The 14,949-nt window shown below is 44.8% G+C and overlaps 1 protein-coding gene across 14 annotated transcripts in view; it reads left to right on the plus strand.

The window, feature by feature from the left end:
- Nucleotides 1–14,949, plus strand: part of GRB10 (growth factor receptor bound protein 10) — a 203,454-nt gene that overhangs the window by 103,772 nt on the left and 84,733 nt on the right. The window lies entirely within an intron of this gene.

Below are 14,949 nucleotides of genomic sequence, written 5' to 3' on the forward strand. Positions count from 1 at the left end.
CCCTCTGAGGAGCAGACATTTCAGTGGTGTTCAATGCTCTGTGTTCAAGGGTGCCCCGAGACTCAGCAAGTGTTGGAACTAGGAACCTGCCTTGTGGTCTCCCCATCCCCATCTATTTCCCTTACAACCTGCATGGACTGGCCACTAAACCCCTTCAACTTTGGATTCAGCCTGACCAAGAAAGTCTTTCACGATAGTCCTGAGTTGTTCAAAGGGTGAGGGGGCAATGACAAGAGGAAGTTAGTGCCCAGCCATTAACCTTCCCATCTTTGTGGATATATTTTTAAATGCACTGAAAAATAATTGCAGCGGGCTTCTAATCTACTTGCATACCAAATGGCTGAAAGTACCTTTGCATAACTAGTGCTTCCTCTTGGGGACTCAGCACCCTGAATGGGGATTCCCTGCAGCACCCCAGCTACTGATGGGGGGATCAGCTAGATTTCTGCATCATGGCAAAATGGTTTCCCCACCTTGGAGCAGACGGGGCACTCCCAGTGACTCTAGACTCTAGACTGAGTGACTCTAGACTCTAGACCCAGTGACTCTAGACTGAGGCTAATCCACTGTGGGTATTTGAAGCAGGGAGTGGTTTTGGAGAGAGATGAAGGCAAGTTGTCTGGTTGGACTCTTCCTGGCCTCCACCCTCCAGCAGGAGCAGGCTCTGTGCATGGCCAGCTCTCCTTGGTTGGGAGTACTTCCTGTCACAGACTCACAGTATGCCCCTGATAACCTCCACCCCTGCTTCTGGTGCACTCTGCAGTGACCTGGAATCCATCTTTCCCTGTTCACGTGCTTGCCGACAGTTCGGTTTCTCCCAGGTCTCACTCAACATCTGCTCCACCTCTGCCCCCCCTCACCCACCCGACCCCCACCCCTACCCTTGTCACTCACTGCCTGCCTCTGCACCTTCTGACCATTCTGTGTGGTTGTCAGATTTTTTTTTTTTTTAAACAGTCTGGGAACACCATTGTCTTCTCTGAGAGTGGGATTCAGTGGCCCAGGAGTGAGTCCTCACTCTACCCTTTGGCGTCTTCTCACGTCCTTCCTATACACAGGTCACCTGGGCCAGCTGCATAGACAGCTTGCTTTTCTGGAACCGCTGTTTATTTTTGCCCTCCCCGGCCTTTGTCTATGGGCAGCCCCTAGCCAGGAATGATTTAACCTCTTTTGTGTGTTTAAGTTTCTCTCATTCTTTGGTCCTGACAAAGATGACACTACCTTCTCCCTGGATGCTTCTCTTTCTCCCTCTGCCCATTAAAAGCAGCTGCTTCCTCTTTGGTATCCCCTGTGGCTTTTTACTTCTCCCCCAGACCTGTCATACTTCACTTTATTAAATTATCAAATACATGTCTGTCTTTGCAGTTTATGTTCCTTAAGCCCAGGGATCATGTTATTTTTTGTTTTTTAAATCTGGGAAAACTGAAAGATGTTGGATTTGTAGTTAAACCAGAGGAGGAATCAAGTTTTACTCCTGGCTGTGTGGTGCTGAGTGTGTGTTTTAGCCTTGCTGACCTTGGTTTTCTCATTTGTGAAATGTGGCTGATAGCATTTAGCTCATGGTTTGGCATAAGGCTACTTAGATGCCATATGTGAACATTTGGCATAGTGCTAGATTCTTGTACTGTTCCTCCCTCCCCTCCATGGTTTCTCAATCTGAACCACTCTTTTTCACCAGCATACGCTGCATCGAGCAGAACAGACGAGGAATACTTGTGAAATACAATACTGAATTTGGCTTTGTTGAGTGCTAAGTGTCTATGCTCCTTGGAGATGTGAGCAGTAAGTACACGATGTGTCAGACACACTCTTATTTTCACCTTCCATTTGGAAATAGAAATCTTCCCAGGGCAGCGCCCAGCATCCCACCAAGCACCAACTTCTCATATTCCATTGTGGTCTCTGCTGGCAAGACAAGATACTGAGGGGGAGATTGACCTTATATCATGGGCAGCTGCTGTGCCTTAGAAGGACAGCAGATTTGTTGTTTTGTAGACACCATGCGGAAGTAGAGAAGAAGGTAGTGACATGCAAAATGGTGTCTTCCCTACGGCAGTATCCGCAGATGCATGGAGCTGCATCCAGGGTTGAGTGGAGACATGAAAGGCTTGGGCTTGTGTGGGAAGCGTGCATGCAAGAGGCAGGGGGGTTTCTCAGAGCAGAAAAGCCCAGGGCAGGCGTTGCATTTGCTGTACTTCCTGGACGGAAACACTATTGGGATGGGCAAGGCAGGATTCAAGGCAGAGGTGTGAAGGCTCGCCATAGAGGAGGGCTTGTTGAGTGTCATTCCTGGAGCCTACGGAGGAGCAGGGAGGCCTGGCATGGTCAGGTAGACTTGGTAAGGCCTGACTGCTGGGGAATGTATCCTGCCAATAGATTCCTGGGCCTGGAACAGCTCTTCTTTGGACACGTGCCATCCATTTTTGGAAGAAGATAATCTGGCATTTATGTACCTGGTGGGTTACCCTCTGGGCCTTTTTCCAAGAAACTAAAAGATTGGAGATACAGCAGCCTCCGGAGAGTTTGGGAACCCTGCCTGGCTGTCTGGCTTTCGGGAAAATTCTACCGCTTGATTGACGGAAACTGATGAATCTATTTCCCACCTACTCAACAAACATGTACTGAGTACCTGCTGTGTGCCAGACTCAGGGTAAGGTCATGAGGCAAGGGCAGCTCCAGCCTTCTAGAAACTCAAGTTCACTGACAAAGGAACGTATCTAAATAAAAAAATAAAACTTATATTTAGTGAGGAAAAAACTAAAGAAAATTATTAAAATGTAAGGAGGCAGTATGTGCAACTTTGGAGTTAGGCAGACTCTCCACTCTGTGTCTTGGTAGCCAAGTTATTGGGTGCCTCAGTTTCTTCCCCTGAAATACATAAAAATGCCTGCTTGGCTGGTTTGGTAGGAAGATTAGAAATAGCTTGAACTATGAGAATTGCCTGGCATAGGATCTGGTACCTTGCAGGTGCCCAAAAAATGGTGGCTTTTGTTTGTCATACTCATTAATAATGTAATGTTCTATAGAGAGAAACAATAAAAATCATAACATGAGTCTTTTCCCCTCTCATGACTCCCCACTGTGAAATCTCTCTCCCTGTGCCTGTTCCACACTTTGTTCATCAAAACCTGGAGCATCCTCTCTCCCTGGAGCACTGTTCAGAAGGCACCTCAAAAATAATATCTTAAAAATAGTAAGCATTCATTTTGGACCTGTCTTAGTCTGTTTGAGTTGCTATAAGAAAATGCCATCAACTGGGTGGCTTACAGACAACATAAATTTATTTCTCCCAGCTCTGGAGGCTGGGGAGTCCAAGATCAAGGTGCTCCCAGATCTGGCAGCTGGTGATGACTCTCCCTCTGCATCACAGATGGCGTCTTCTTGCTGTGTCCTCACATGGTGGAATGGGGAAGGGTCTGTCCAGGGCTTTATAAGGGCACGAATTCCATCATTTGGGTTCTACCCCCATGACCCAATCACCTCCCAAAGGCCCCACCTTCTAATACCTTCACTGTAGAGGTTAGGATTTCAACACATGAATTTTGGGAGAACACAAATATTCAGACCCTAACAGGAACTCTGTTCATTTTCTGAGCCCACCCCCGGAGACTGGGAATCAGAATGCCAGGTGCATCTCAGGAACTGGGTTTCCCACCCCAGAAGTTCCTAGGTGGCCCCAAGCATCTGGCGGTTTGAGGGTTACAGCTCTAGATCATCTGCCCCTTCAGGCCCATCTGGAGTGTCCTCTTTTTCTGGTTAAATTGCATTTCCATCCACATTCTGGAAAACCAGCTCCTCTCTCCTGGGCATTGCAGTTTTTGGAGAACTGCCATTTCTTGGAATCGCCTGGTACTGTTCTCCTAGAATGACTTTTCTCATCCTGATGCCTTAGAATTCAGGCTCTTTTCAGAGCTGAATGCCCTCTACTTGACTGTCTTGCCTGTAAACAGAGATCTCATTTTAAAACTCTTCTCTCTGCCAAGCAGTGTGCATAACCATCCTAGGAGAATTTCTGGCCTCTGGGATACTTTTATAAACTGGGAGCGTCATGAACTCTGCCAGGAAACTCTTCGTCTGAGGACGCACACTGTACTCGACTCTGCACTTCCCTTGACTTCCCACTCATCCTTCACCTCTCTTGCAGAACGCTGGGGCTTGGGATCCCTCCTTTGGGCTCCAGTACCCCTTGCCCTTGGGTGCCCACTCTTTCCTACGGGATATGTCCACCCCCTCCTCTCTCCTTTAGTTGCCGCTTAACTGAAGCAGGTTTTAGCTTCTTTGTGGAGGGAATTATTTTTCCAGAAGTAGTAAAAACAGTTTCCTGTCCTTTCTTGCTATGTTATATTTAGCCTTGTAAATCCTTTTCCAAAGGTCGTTGCTTAAGACGTCACTGCATCGAGGTGGCAGGGATTTGTGTCTGTTTTGTTAACATCTGTATTTCCAATACCTGAAGTGATGTAGTTAGTGTTCAGCAAATATTTGTTGAATGAAGAGAAATATCGGGTAAATGAATGGATTTTAAATTTATGGAGTTAAATCCACAGAATCATAGAGTGTTAACATTGGATGTGATGGTAAAGATTCCCCGGTGTCTAATTTACCTTTAAAAAATGGACTTTCTGAGAGCACAGTGGTAGTGAGTGACAGAAATTTGGACCATAACCTGGATTTTCCCTCTTCAATTCCAGTGTTCTCCAGCTAATATTTTTAGGGTTCATGGAAAATGAGAACCTTCCAGAATGACAAGTTATTTATATAGTGTCTTGTACTTCTGCTTCTCTGTGACTGGTGATGTAATAGAAGAATTAGGAATTGAAATAAAAAGCCTGAGAGGAAACAGATCAAATGGCTAAGGAAGACTTGGGAAAGATACAGTTAATCCTTTGCTCTTTTTGAGTGATATTTTGTGGGTATGTTTCTCTGTCACTCCCGAAGTGTCTTTTGAGTAGTACAGATAGAAATTGCTTAGCTGAATCTGTGCACATTAAATGCAGTTTTAGCTTAGGTTTTTGGTTCTTGCTGGGCAGGCTGTAATGTTTTGGTAGTGGAAAATTTATTTCCTGTGTTGTATAGGCTCTATGGTGCAGAGTCCAGGCAGTTGTAAAGGGCCTGACGGGATCTTAGTAATGCCCAGGTGCTTCCTTGCAGCAGTGTAGCAGGATAAAACCCAGGGAAGAGGAAACTTTACATGCTTTTCTAGGGGATGCTCACTGGACATTGGATGCCAGGTCTTTGATGAAATCACTAAGATGAATTGCTTTCCTTATTTTTTAAAAATATAATTATTGTACAACTCCCTAAACCACAATTAAAAAAAAAATCTCACTGGAATCAAAGTACAGAGTGATTAATTATTACCTTACTTTTTTTTTTTTTTGGGTGATGATTGAGTTGCAGTTGTCTGGCCGCCAGGCTATCTGCATTTGATTCTGAAGTTTGCCCTAGACTTTAGCCTTTGCTACCAGTTGTCCTGGGGAAATGGGTGAGGGGCTGTTGGCCCAGCTGTCTGTAAAAGGAGATAGACTTTCTACATTTTTATAAGTTTAATTTAATGAGCCTCCACTGGCGGCGGCACTTGGCATGTGTCATTAAAGATAAAACAGTTTTTTAAAATCCCACCTGCCATGGTCTGCAGGATTGGTGGGGAAGCATACACATTTATACTGAAAATTCTTATTTTTCTAGGAAGAGGAATCTATGTTTAGTGTAACTTAGGAAATGACCAGCCTTGTCCTGGTCCTTTAACAAGCCAATCTGCCTGGCATCACCTGGAGGGTAACCTGGGAACAATTCAATTTAAAAACTGCATTTGTTTTTTTAATTATTATTTTTAATTGTGGTAAAATATACCTAACACAATTTACCATCCTTACCATTATTTTTTATTTTTTGTTTTTTATTTATTTTTTTGAGATGGAGTCTCGCTCTGTCACCCAGGCTGGAATGCAGTGGCACGATCTCAGCTCACTGCAATGTCCGCCTCCCGGGTTCAAGCGATTCTCCTGCCTCAGGCTCCTGAGTAGCTGGGATTACAGGTGCACACCACCACACCTAGCTAATTTTTGTATTTTTAATAGAGACAGGGTTTTGCCATGTTGATCAGGCTGATCTCGAACTCCTGACCTCAGGTGATCCACCCGCCGCGGCCTCCCAAAGTGCTGGGAATACAGGCATGAGCCACTGCTCCCAGCCCATCCTTACCATTTTTAAATGCACATTTCAGTGGCATTAAGAACGTTCACATTGTTGCACAACCTTCACCACCATCCATCCATAGAACTCTATTCATCTTGCAAAAATGAAACTCTGTACCCATCAAATAAATAACACCCCATTTCCTTCCCCAGCCCCTGGCCACCACCATTCCACTATCTCTAGGAATTTGACTACTCTAGGGACCCCATGAGCAGAATCAGATAGTGTTTGTCCTTTTGTGACTGGCTTATTATGTCCTCAAGGTTCTTCCGAGTTCTAGTGCGTTTCAGAGTCACCTTCCTTTTTTGTGGCTGAATGATATTCCATTGTGTGTATATGTGCCACATTTTCTTTATCTGTTCATCTGTTGAGGGACACTTGTGCTGTTTCCGCCTTTTGGTTGTTGTAAATAGTGCTGTTGTGAACAAGGGTGTACGATTATCTGTTCAAGTCCCTACTTTCAATTTTGGGGGGTATATACCTGCTTTTACTTTTTAAAAATAGAACAAAGAAAGACAAACAAATTTGTATTTCTTCTAAGCTTTGAAGATATTTAATTATTGAATATGAATAAGCCCAAATTTCCCCATTGCAACATTTCAGTGTGAGCATTGAGATTTAACAGATTTATGTTTCCCTCCCCTTTGAATTGGACCAGAAAATATATGCTGACAGTTACTAATTAATAAAAACCATTTTCTGTCATGAAATCTCATTCCTTAGGCCACCTTTCCTCTCTGATTCAAATATATTTTCCAAAGTGTAAATACTCATTTCTGATTTAAAACTTTTCAAACCACTGCTATAAAGTGACAAGCCAAAAAGTACAGAAACAAAGTAGTATATATATTGGTTTTTAACTTGTCAAATACTTAACTGGAAATACTAAAGGCCTGAAAGATAAAAAGCAAAAATGGGGGTCATCCCTTTGTTCGGGTGATGTTGAGCCGACATGATCATTGATTTTCAAATACTGTTACCAATCCTTTTCATACACTTAATCAAAAACACCAAAGAGCAGATATCATGGCTCTGACCCTGCCTGAGGGCACGTCGATGACTTTTCCCACCTAAATCCCAGAGCCTGGGGAAAACGTCAGCAGAGGTGTAGGCCAAAATGAGCAGAGCCTAGCAATCTACCCAAACAGATGCAAAGGCGGGCTGCCACCTGCCAAACTCTCTTCCTCACTGGAGTGACTCGCCACACTCTGGACAAAGGGGTCAGGGGCTCCTAAAATTGCTGTGTTTAGCCACCTGCTCCAGGCGTTCTGAGGTGAGCTACGATCCCTTCTCAAGAGTCTCTGGATTCCCTTATGCCCTTCAGGTCCCTTCCCAATATCTTGGTTCCCAAGGTGGCCAGTGCTCGGGGGCAACAGAAACATTGGGTTGAGTGGGTGGCAGGGCTGCCTCCAGCCAAGGAAAGCAAAGCCCCCTACCATCTCCTGCTCTGTTTCTTCTAAGGATCACCTGACACATTCAGGATTCATCACCCCGGGGCTCAGAGACTCCTCCGCCCAGCACTGACACACCCAGAGTCAGAAATTCTATTAGGTTGGCAGCCCTGGCTGGTGAAATTAAACTCCTACCAGGCGCAGAAGCAGGAAGGCTAAGGCAAAATGACTTAAAAGGGGAAGTTACACCTCACATGGAAGGCAAGGGTGCAGCCCCTGTGAAACATGAAAAATGCAAATGGAAACTTGAAGAAAGCGTGTCAAATGTTTACTTTCGCATTTTGAAGGAGCCCCATAAACTCAAATACACTCAGATGCCCAGGCAGTCTTTTCAGTGCTTCATGGCAGGCTCCGTGTGCACACAGAGGAAAGAGGCTCATAAACCGGATTATTCTGGCCACAGAATCATTTCCTGGTTGTTTCGTTGTAAGAATCCTCTCCCCTTCCACAAGGGAGATATGATTTTAGCAGCTCATTTGCAAAATACAGATTTTTCTCTATCCACTGTTAACAGTCACATTTTCAAGGAAACAAAGAAGAAAGGGTCTGGAGAGCCTTAAGGTCGGGCCACATCCTGGGAGCCATAAACACCATCGCCCCTCGAGTTGGGACTAAGAGGAGGCCGGAAGACTGGAGCAGCTTGCCTGAAGTCCAAAAGGGCCAGGGATGCAGCTCAGGGCTCTCTGCATATCCGACGGTAGTCTTTGGGGTAGAGCCGGAGGCTTCTCCGTGGAGGGGCTCCTCTTCTAGTCTCCCAGCCTTCTGCACCCTGCTAGGCAGCTCATGAGCTGTACCTGCTCTGTGCCTCATCTTCATGGTTGTAGACTGGGATTTGGCTCTCAGTCGCTTCTTAGTTGCTTTGAATCTAAGTAGCAGCCATAGATACTTAAACACTCAAAGGGCGGGGTAGTGCTTTATTTAGAAAGAATGTGTATATTTAAATGTAGCTTTAAGGAGAGCGGAGGACAGATTTTATGAAAGCAGAGAATCAGTAGTCTCCATATTTTGTGTTATCTGTAGAATTGTTGAGTAGGGCCCTGGATCTGTAAGTCATGTTGGGATCTTCTTGGAGGAGGGTCTGGATGGAGTTTCAAGGTAGCAGAAGAAAATGCCCCTGCCCTCAGGGAATTGGATATAGGATTAAATATGCATGCAGCCTTCCTGGATACACTAGCTTGCATTTGTCTTAGGAGAAGAAAAAAACATTCTAAGAAAAATAATTAAGAAACCACCTGTAAATAGTAATCAGGGAACAAGTGAGTATAGCCTCAGCAAACTGAGAGGATCCTTGTGATTTTAGCTTTGTCTAACTATGTTATGCCCAGGATATGTTTATTTTTGTCCCATTTTATATCATCATGAACTTTGAATATGCTTTGGATGGCGATTCTGCCCATGTGGCCTGTGGGTCCTGGGAGTCGGAGTGGAGACTTCTGAGTCTCCATAGGCACCAGCACTGATTGGAGCCCTGCCACTGCCCATTAGTATAGGTCATGACTCTTTTGCAGGTGTGTCTATTCATAATGAAAAACCAAAAAACATATATTCTTACAAATTTTCATCAGTTTTTGATATGCGTTTTCTCAATTACTAGAGACTGAAAATGGTGGTTCCCCTTGTCTTTTGTGAGCTGAGTAGAGAGGAGAGGATGCCATTTTCGACAAAGGTTGGGAGAAGGAAGTTTCTCTTGTAAACACTGAAAGCCAAGAGTTATGACTGTGTAGCTCTTTCTAGGTACAAGGATATTTATATGCATTTGCTGGACAGACTAATTCTAGGGATTTTATTTTCTGCCTCAAATCCTGCCTGTGTGTAGGAACCCGTGAAATAAAGCATTGATTCCATTTGTATTTTTGTTTGGAGTTGTGGTTAGGTGGTTTGCTTTTGTGTTTGCTGAGTATCTTTAAATATCATAAATATGATAGAGAATAATACTCTAACCGTATAATACCTGGTTTTCTTATTCTACTTATGTCCAAACTCTATATACGAAAATTAAGTGCGTGTGACTAGAATACATGAGAATAGAAGATGAATTGTTGTTCAAAAAGATATTTCAGTAGAAGGTTAAGTTATATTTGCACAAAGTTTTAATTGGTTAGAAGTTAACAGAAATTGCTTGCCAAGTGAACATGGTCTAGTGGAAAACACTTTTGCAGCCTGACCTTCACTTCTTTTCTAGATAGAAATGTGTAAGGACTTTGGCTTTTGCACATGTGTTAGAGAATTTTCATGTAAAGTGCCATTTATTTTTTTCTTAGGGACTGAATCTGCTTTGACTTACTGATATACCCCCACCCCAGCTGTTCATGACTTAACAGGGTATATCTTCCATATGAAAATGGGGGAAGGGGGTAGTGGAGAAAGCTCTGAAGGCATCGCACACTGATGGATGCTTGTGTAGGTCTGTGAAGAAGGGACCATAATGGACACGTCCTAAACACATAGTGCAAATAACATGTCCTTATGGTGCCAAATCATTTAGTAAAGTGAATCCAGTGTCATCTTTAATCCCTAAACAATGTAAAGAAGACACTAGATGGTGCTGTAAACTAAGAAATATATTGGTGAAGGTGGTGAGGTGGTGCTAGAAGTTAAATCCTCTGTCCCCGGAGTTTCTCTGTCCTCCTTGCCTTTTCCTAGTCAGCACACCTAGCCCTCTATATGGAAGACATTTACTCATGATGATTTATAAGCCCAATGCAAATGTGTTTCCCTGAGTTTATATCTATTTTAAAACTAAGCCAGCCTCAGTTTGCTAATGACAGTGAAACTAGATGAGATGTGAATTTGAGATCAGACAAGCTACTCAAGTATTTGGGGCAAAGTTAATACCCAGTTTTGGGTTGGGTTATTTAAAGAAGGAAAATAACTATTAATAACATGATTGACAGCCATGTTGTTTGATCTATATTTGTGCAGAAACTACATTCTTATAAATCCGTCTGAAGTGAAATTCTATGTGTAAAATTATGTTTTTCTTCACCTTTCACTATTCTTCCCAGGGGGGCAGCCCCATGGAAAATATTTTGACGTCAAGTTAACATTAAATAGACAATCTGAATATTCACTGCGAGAAGCATTTGTTTACTTGTTTCTCCCACTTCTGTTACATGGCAGAAGGCCTTTCACAAATGGGTGATTATTGATCCACTTGGATTCATGGGACCAGACAAGAATTTTGCAGTTGACCACATGCCCAGAGGTGGCACACAGAGTCCTTACTGAGGTAGACCAGCTGACAGAATAAACGCCATAGGGATGCTTGTAAGAACTCGGTGTGATTTCAGTCGTATCTTAATATAGTAATTTAAAAAAAATTGGTGTAGAATATGAAAAAGTGTCTTCTTTTGAATCAAACCTTTAAAACCCCTGTTTGGAAGATTTAACTGTCGCTCTTAGTTAGAATTTAGTGAAGCTTAGAAGTCAGAGAACCATAAGTGATTTTATTATCTAAACAGATAAAATGCTAATGAGCCCCACAGGACATTTTACAGTTGTTTCTAAAGTATGGCATTTTAAATTTTCTAAAAAGTTTTATTTTTGCTGTAATGGCTCTGGAAAGTATGAAGGTTTGAAACATCCAGATAGAGTGGTTGGATTCAGTTTATGAAGATTATAACCTATTGAGTTACCAGATTGACCTGGCTTTGTTGAAAATATTCATGATTGAATGTATTAAAGTAGAAAGTAGTTGTACAAATAATCCACCTCAGAGGAGAGTAAAAGCATTTTGAGGATACGTGTTGCGTTTATATTTTGGCATCTATTACCTTATATTTACTTTGAATAATAACAGAATTACTTTGCATTTGACCTAATTGCAGAGCTATGACCCAGGAATGATCTGGTTGACAGACAGAAGGCTTAGCAGGAAAAGGACAGGAGACCCCGGGGGGCTGCCTGCCTGGGGAGCACAGCCAAGGGGCTGTTGGGAATGCATAGAGAGAAATAACTGCACATGCAAATTCCCCAGAGGGAATGAAAACATGTTATTTTCCTAGAAGAGAACAGTCCCAGAGTAGGAACTGTACCACTGTTTTATTTCCAAAGCAGGATTAAAAGCCTGGCATTGAATTGGCACAGTGGCCCCACAGCACACATGTATGTGTGTGCACGTGTGTGGACATGTTTGCATGTGTACACGTGTGTGGCATTGAGACCAACCTGCATCACCCAAGACTGACTATACTTACAGTGAACTTGGTGTTTTGGCCAGTATTGACTTTTAGATAGCCCACTGAGATAGAAATATTGAGCTGTTAATATGGTAAGTTAAGAGTGGCACTCGTGCTAATTGTTTTGCAGAGCTTCAATTAAGCAGCTATTCCCTGTCAGCTAAATAGGAGTGTAGGAGATGAGTAGGTGCATGATGCATACGTTCTAGAACTTTCCTGAAGCCCCAGATTCATGGTCTCCACTATAACTTTTCCTCAAGATGAATGCAGCAGTCTCAATAAATACAGAACTGAGGTCTTGTCTTTGGCAGGCAGAGTTCTCTGAACTGCAGTTTTCGCTCCAGCAGTTGACAGTGAGGCTCTCCTCTCCCTGAGGCCACAAGCCTTCTGGGCCTCGGGGAACTCAGGCAGGTACATGCCTGCTCCTCCAAGGGTCCTGATTTTTTGCCAACCAACTCTTCCCCACCCCACCTCACCCCAGCTATGAGCAAGAGTTCGCCTGCTGACTCTGAGTTTTCTTCCTTGTGATTAATTATTGATTATGCAGTAATTATTAATTATTGATTCAGCACTTTGTCCTTTTAATATCTGGCCAGGATTAATATTTGACCGCTCACAATCCGAACTATGGCAACATCTCTCTTCTTCCCTCCTTCCACACAGATCCTGGGCACACAGGGCCCTGCTTGCTGCGTCTCAGCTGCCGATTTCACCCAGTCTGCATCTTCAGATCCATCTGACCCCTGTTTTTCTAAGGCAGCCTTCCTTTTGCAGCCTGATGCTCCCCAGCCCCTGCCCTGTCCCCTGGCCCTGGTTTGAATGTGGCCTCTGTTCTTCCAGCAAGGGCTGTGCTGGCCAGGCCTCAGTGATCTCATCGTTGCCATTTCAGCAGCCTCCCTTCTGTCCTCACCCCTCCCTTCTATCTGTCTGTCTTCACCAGGATCTTGAGCGTGATCTGGCTAAACCCTGCTCTTACTGTCCCACCCACCCCAGAAGCCCAAGCACTACCCCCGGGGGTGACCCTGCCCCCTCCATACCCCCTCTGCACTACCGTGGTTGCCCAGGACCTCTCTCCCTCCTTGTTGTTTTGTTTCCTTATGTCTTGTCTTGTTATGCCCTTTAGCCTTGAGAGATGAGGGGAGCCCTTTAAAACAAAGGCCTTCCGAGCCAGAGGGCAGAGTGCCCCTCTGGAGCTTCTGTGAGGAGCACACACCTGGTAGGAGAGAATGAGGGATGCAAAGCTTATTTTCAGTACCGCTTATGTGACCTTGGGCAGGTGATTTAATTCCTCCAGGCCTATTTCCTCAGCTGTTAAGCCAGGTTAATAACGATCACTTTTTGTTATTTTGTAAGAAATAGATGAAATAGGGCTAATAAATAACATCTTCCTGTTTACTGTGTTCCAAGCTCTGTTATAAAGCAGATAGTAACTAACCTAGTCCTTACAGCCGCCCGGTGGGGTGGACACTATTGCTAAGCTCATGTTAGAGCCGGGCGCGGTGGCTCATGCCTGTAATCCCAGCACTTTGGGAGGCCGAGACGGGCGGATCACAAGGTCAGGAGATCGAGACCATCTTGGCTAACACGGTGAAACCCCGTTTCTGCTAAAAATACAAAAAATTAGCTGGGCGTGTTGGTGGGCGCCTGTAGTCCCAGCTACTCGGGAGGCTGAGGCAGGAGAATGGCGTGAACCCAGGAGGCGGAGCTTGCAGTGAGCTGAGATCGCGCCACTGCGCTCCAACCTGGGCGACACAGCGAGACTCTGTCTCAAAAAAAAAAAAAAAAAATAGGAAGCCCACATCCTGGGCCCTGGGCCCAGAGCTAGTAGGAGCAGGGCAGGGTGAGCAAGTTTGCAAGTGCCAGTCTCTCCTTTCCTTCCTACCAACGTAGCCTTTGGTAGGAAGAGGGTCTTGCTGTCTGTGACCCTGTGTGTTAAGTGGGTGTAACTTGCAGCTATTCTGGGAACAGAAGAGAAGACGAATTATGTGAGCTTCCATCATTATTTGCCATGTTGTCAAAAAGCGAAAAATCTAAAAATGCAGAAAAAAGGAGTCAATATTATTAGAATGTATTGGGTTACATATAAAAAACTCACTCAAATTAGCTTAAGCACAACAACAACAAAATTATTGTATGGATGCAAGAATGTTTTACCAATCTTCCTGAGCAGGAATGCAGCCAGGCCTTAGAAAGCACCGGAAGCTGAGCTTCAAGGCTGCCCAGAGCCGGGCTGCACAGCCCTAGCTCCTGGCTCCCTTTCCCCGTCCCACCCCAACCCCTCCCCATCTCCATGTGCTGGGTTGCAGCCCTAGGTCTCTGTTTCTCTGGAGAAACAGACCCATTAAATAGGCTGTATGCAGAGAGAGACACACGTGTTTTAGGAATTGGCTCATGACACTGTGGAGGCTAGCAAGTCCAAAATCTGCAGGGCAGGCTGGCAGGGCGGACATCCAGGGAAGGGTTGCAGCTCAGGTCTGGAGGCAGAATTCCATCTTTCCCCTTGGAGGCCGGTCTTTTTCTTCTATTCAGGTCTTCAGGTGATGGGCTGAGGCCCTCTCACATGAGAGAGAACAATCTGCTTTACTCAAAGTCTGTGGTTTAAATGTTAATTACATCTAAAAAATACCTTCACAGCATCTAGTCTAGTGTTTAGCTAAAACCCGGCACCATGGCCCAGCCAGGTTGGCACATAAAACCAACCATCACAGTCTCTGCGTGCTCATTCCTCCCTTTCTAAAGTGCATTTTCCGCCGCTGTCTCTCTCACTTACTCTCTGTGCCATTGTGGCTTCTCTCTCTGCATCTGCCCCATGCCTTCCTCTGTGAAGATGGGCTTCCTTCTGCACTCTGGCCAATCGAGAGGATGGGTGGGCACCCGAAGCCCTCAGGCATGTGTCGTAGCAGCAGCCACACACAAACCCCTGCCACAGTGTCAGCCCCTACTTAACCGTTCTGGGCTGGAACCAGAGTCAGTGTTGGGTGCTGCTCTGTTTCTGTCTCTTGTTTCACTTCTGGAATCCCAGGCAAGGGAGAGTCCTGATCCTGGGAGACACCCGTGATTCAGTCAGCTGAGTCCAGGCCAGTGGGGTCGTGCTATGCAGCTGTGGCTGTGTGCGGCCTACCGGA

This window comes from Pongo abelii, chromosome 6, assembly GCF_028885655.2.
Source record: "Pongo abelii isolate AG06213 chromosome 6, NHGRI_mPonAbe1-v2.0_pri, whole genome shotgun sequence".
NCBI classification, from domain to species: Eukaryota; Metazoa; Chordata; class Mammalia; order Primates; family Hominidae; genus Pongo; species Pongo abelii.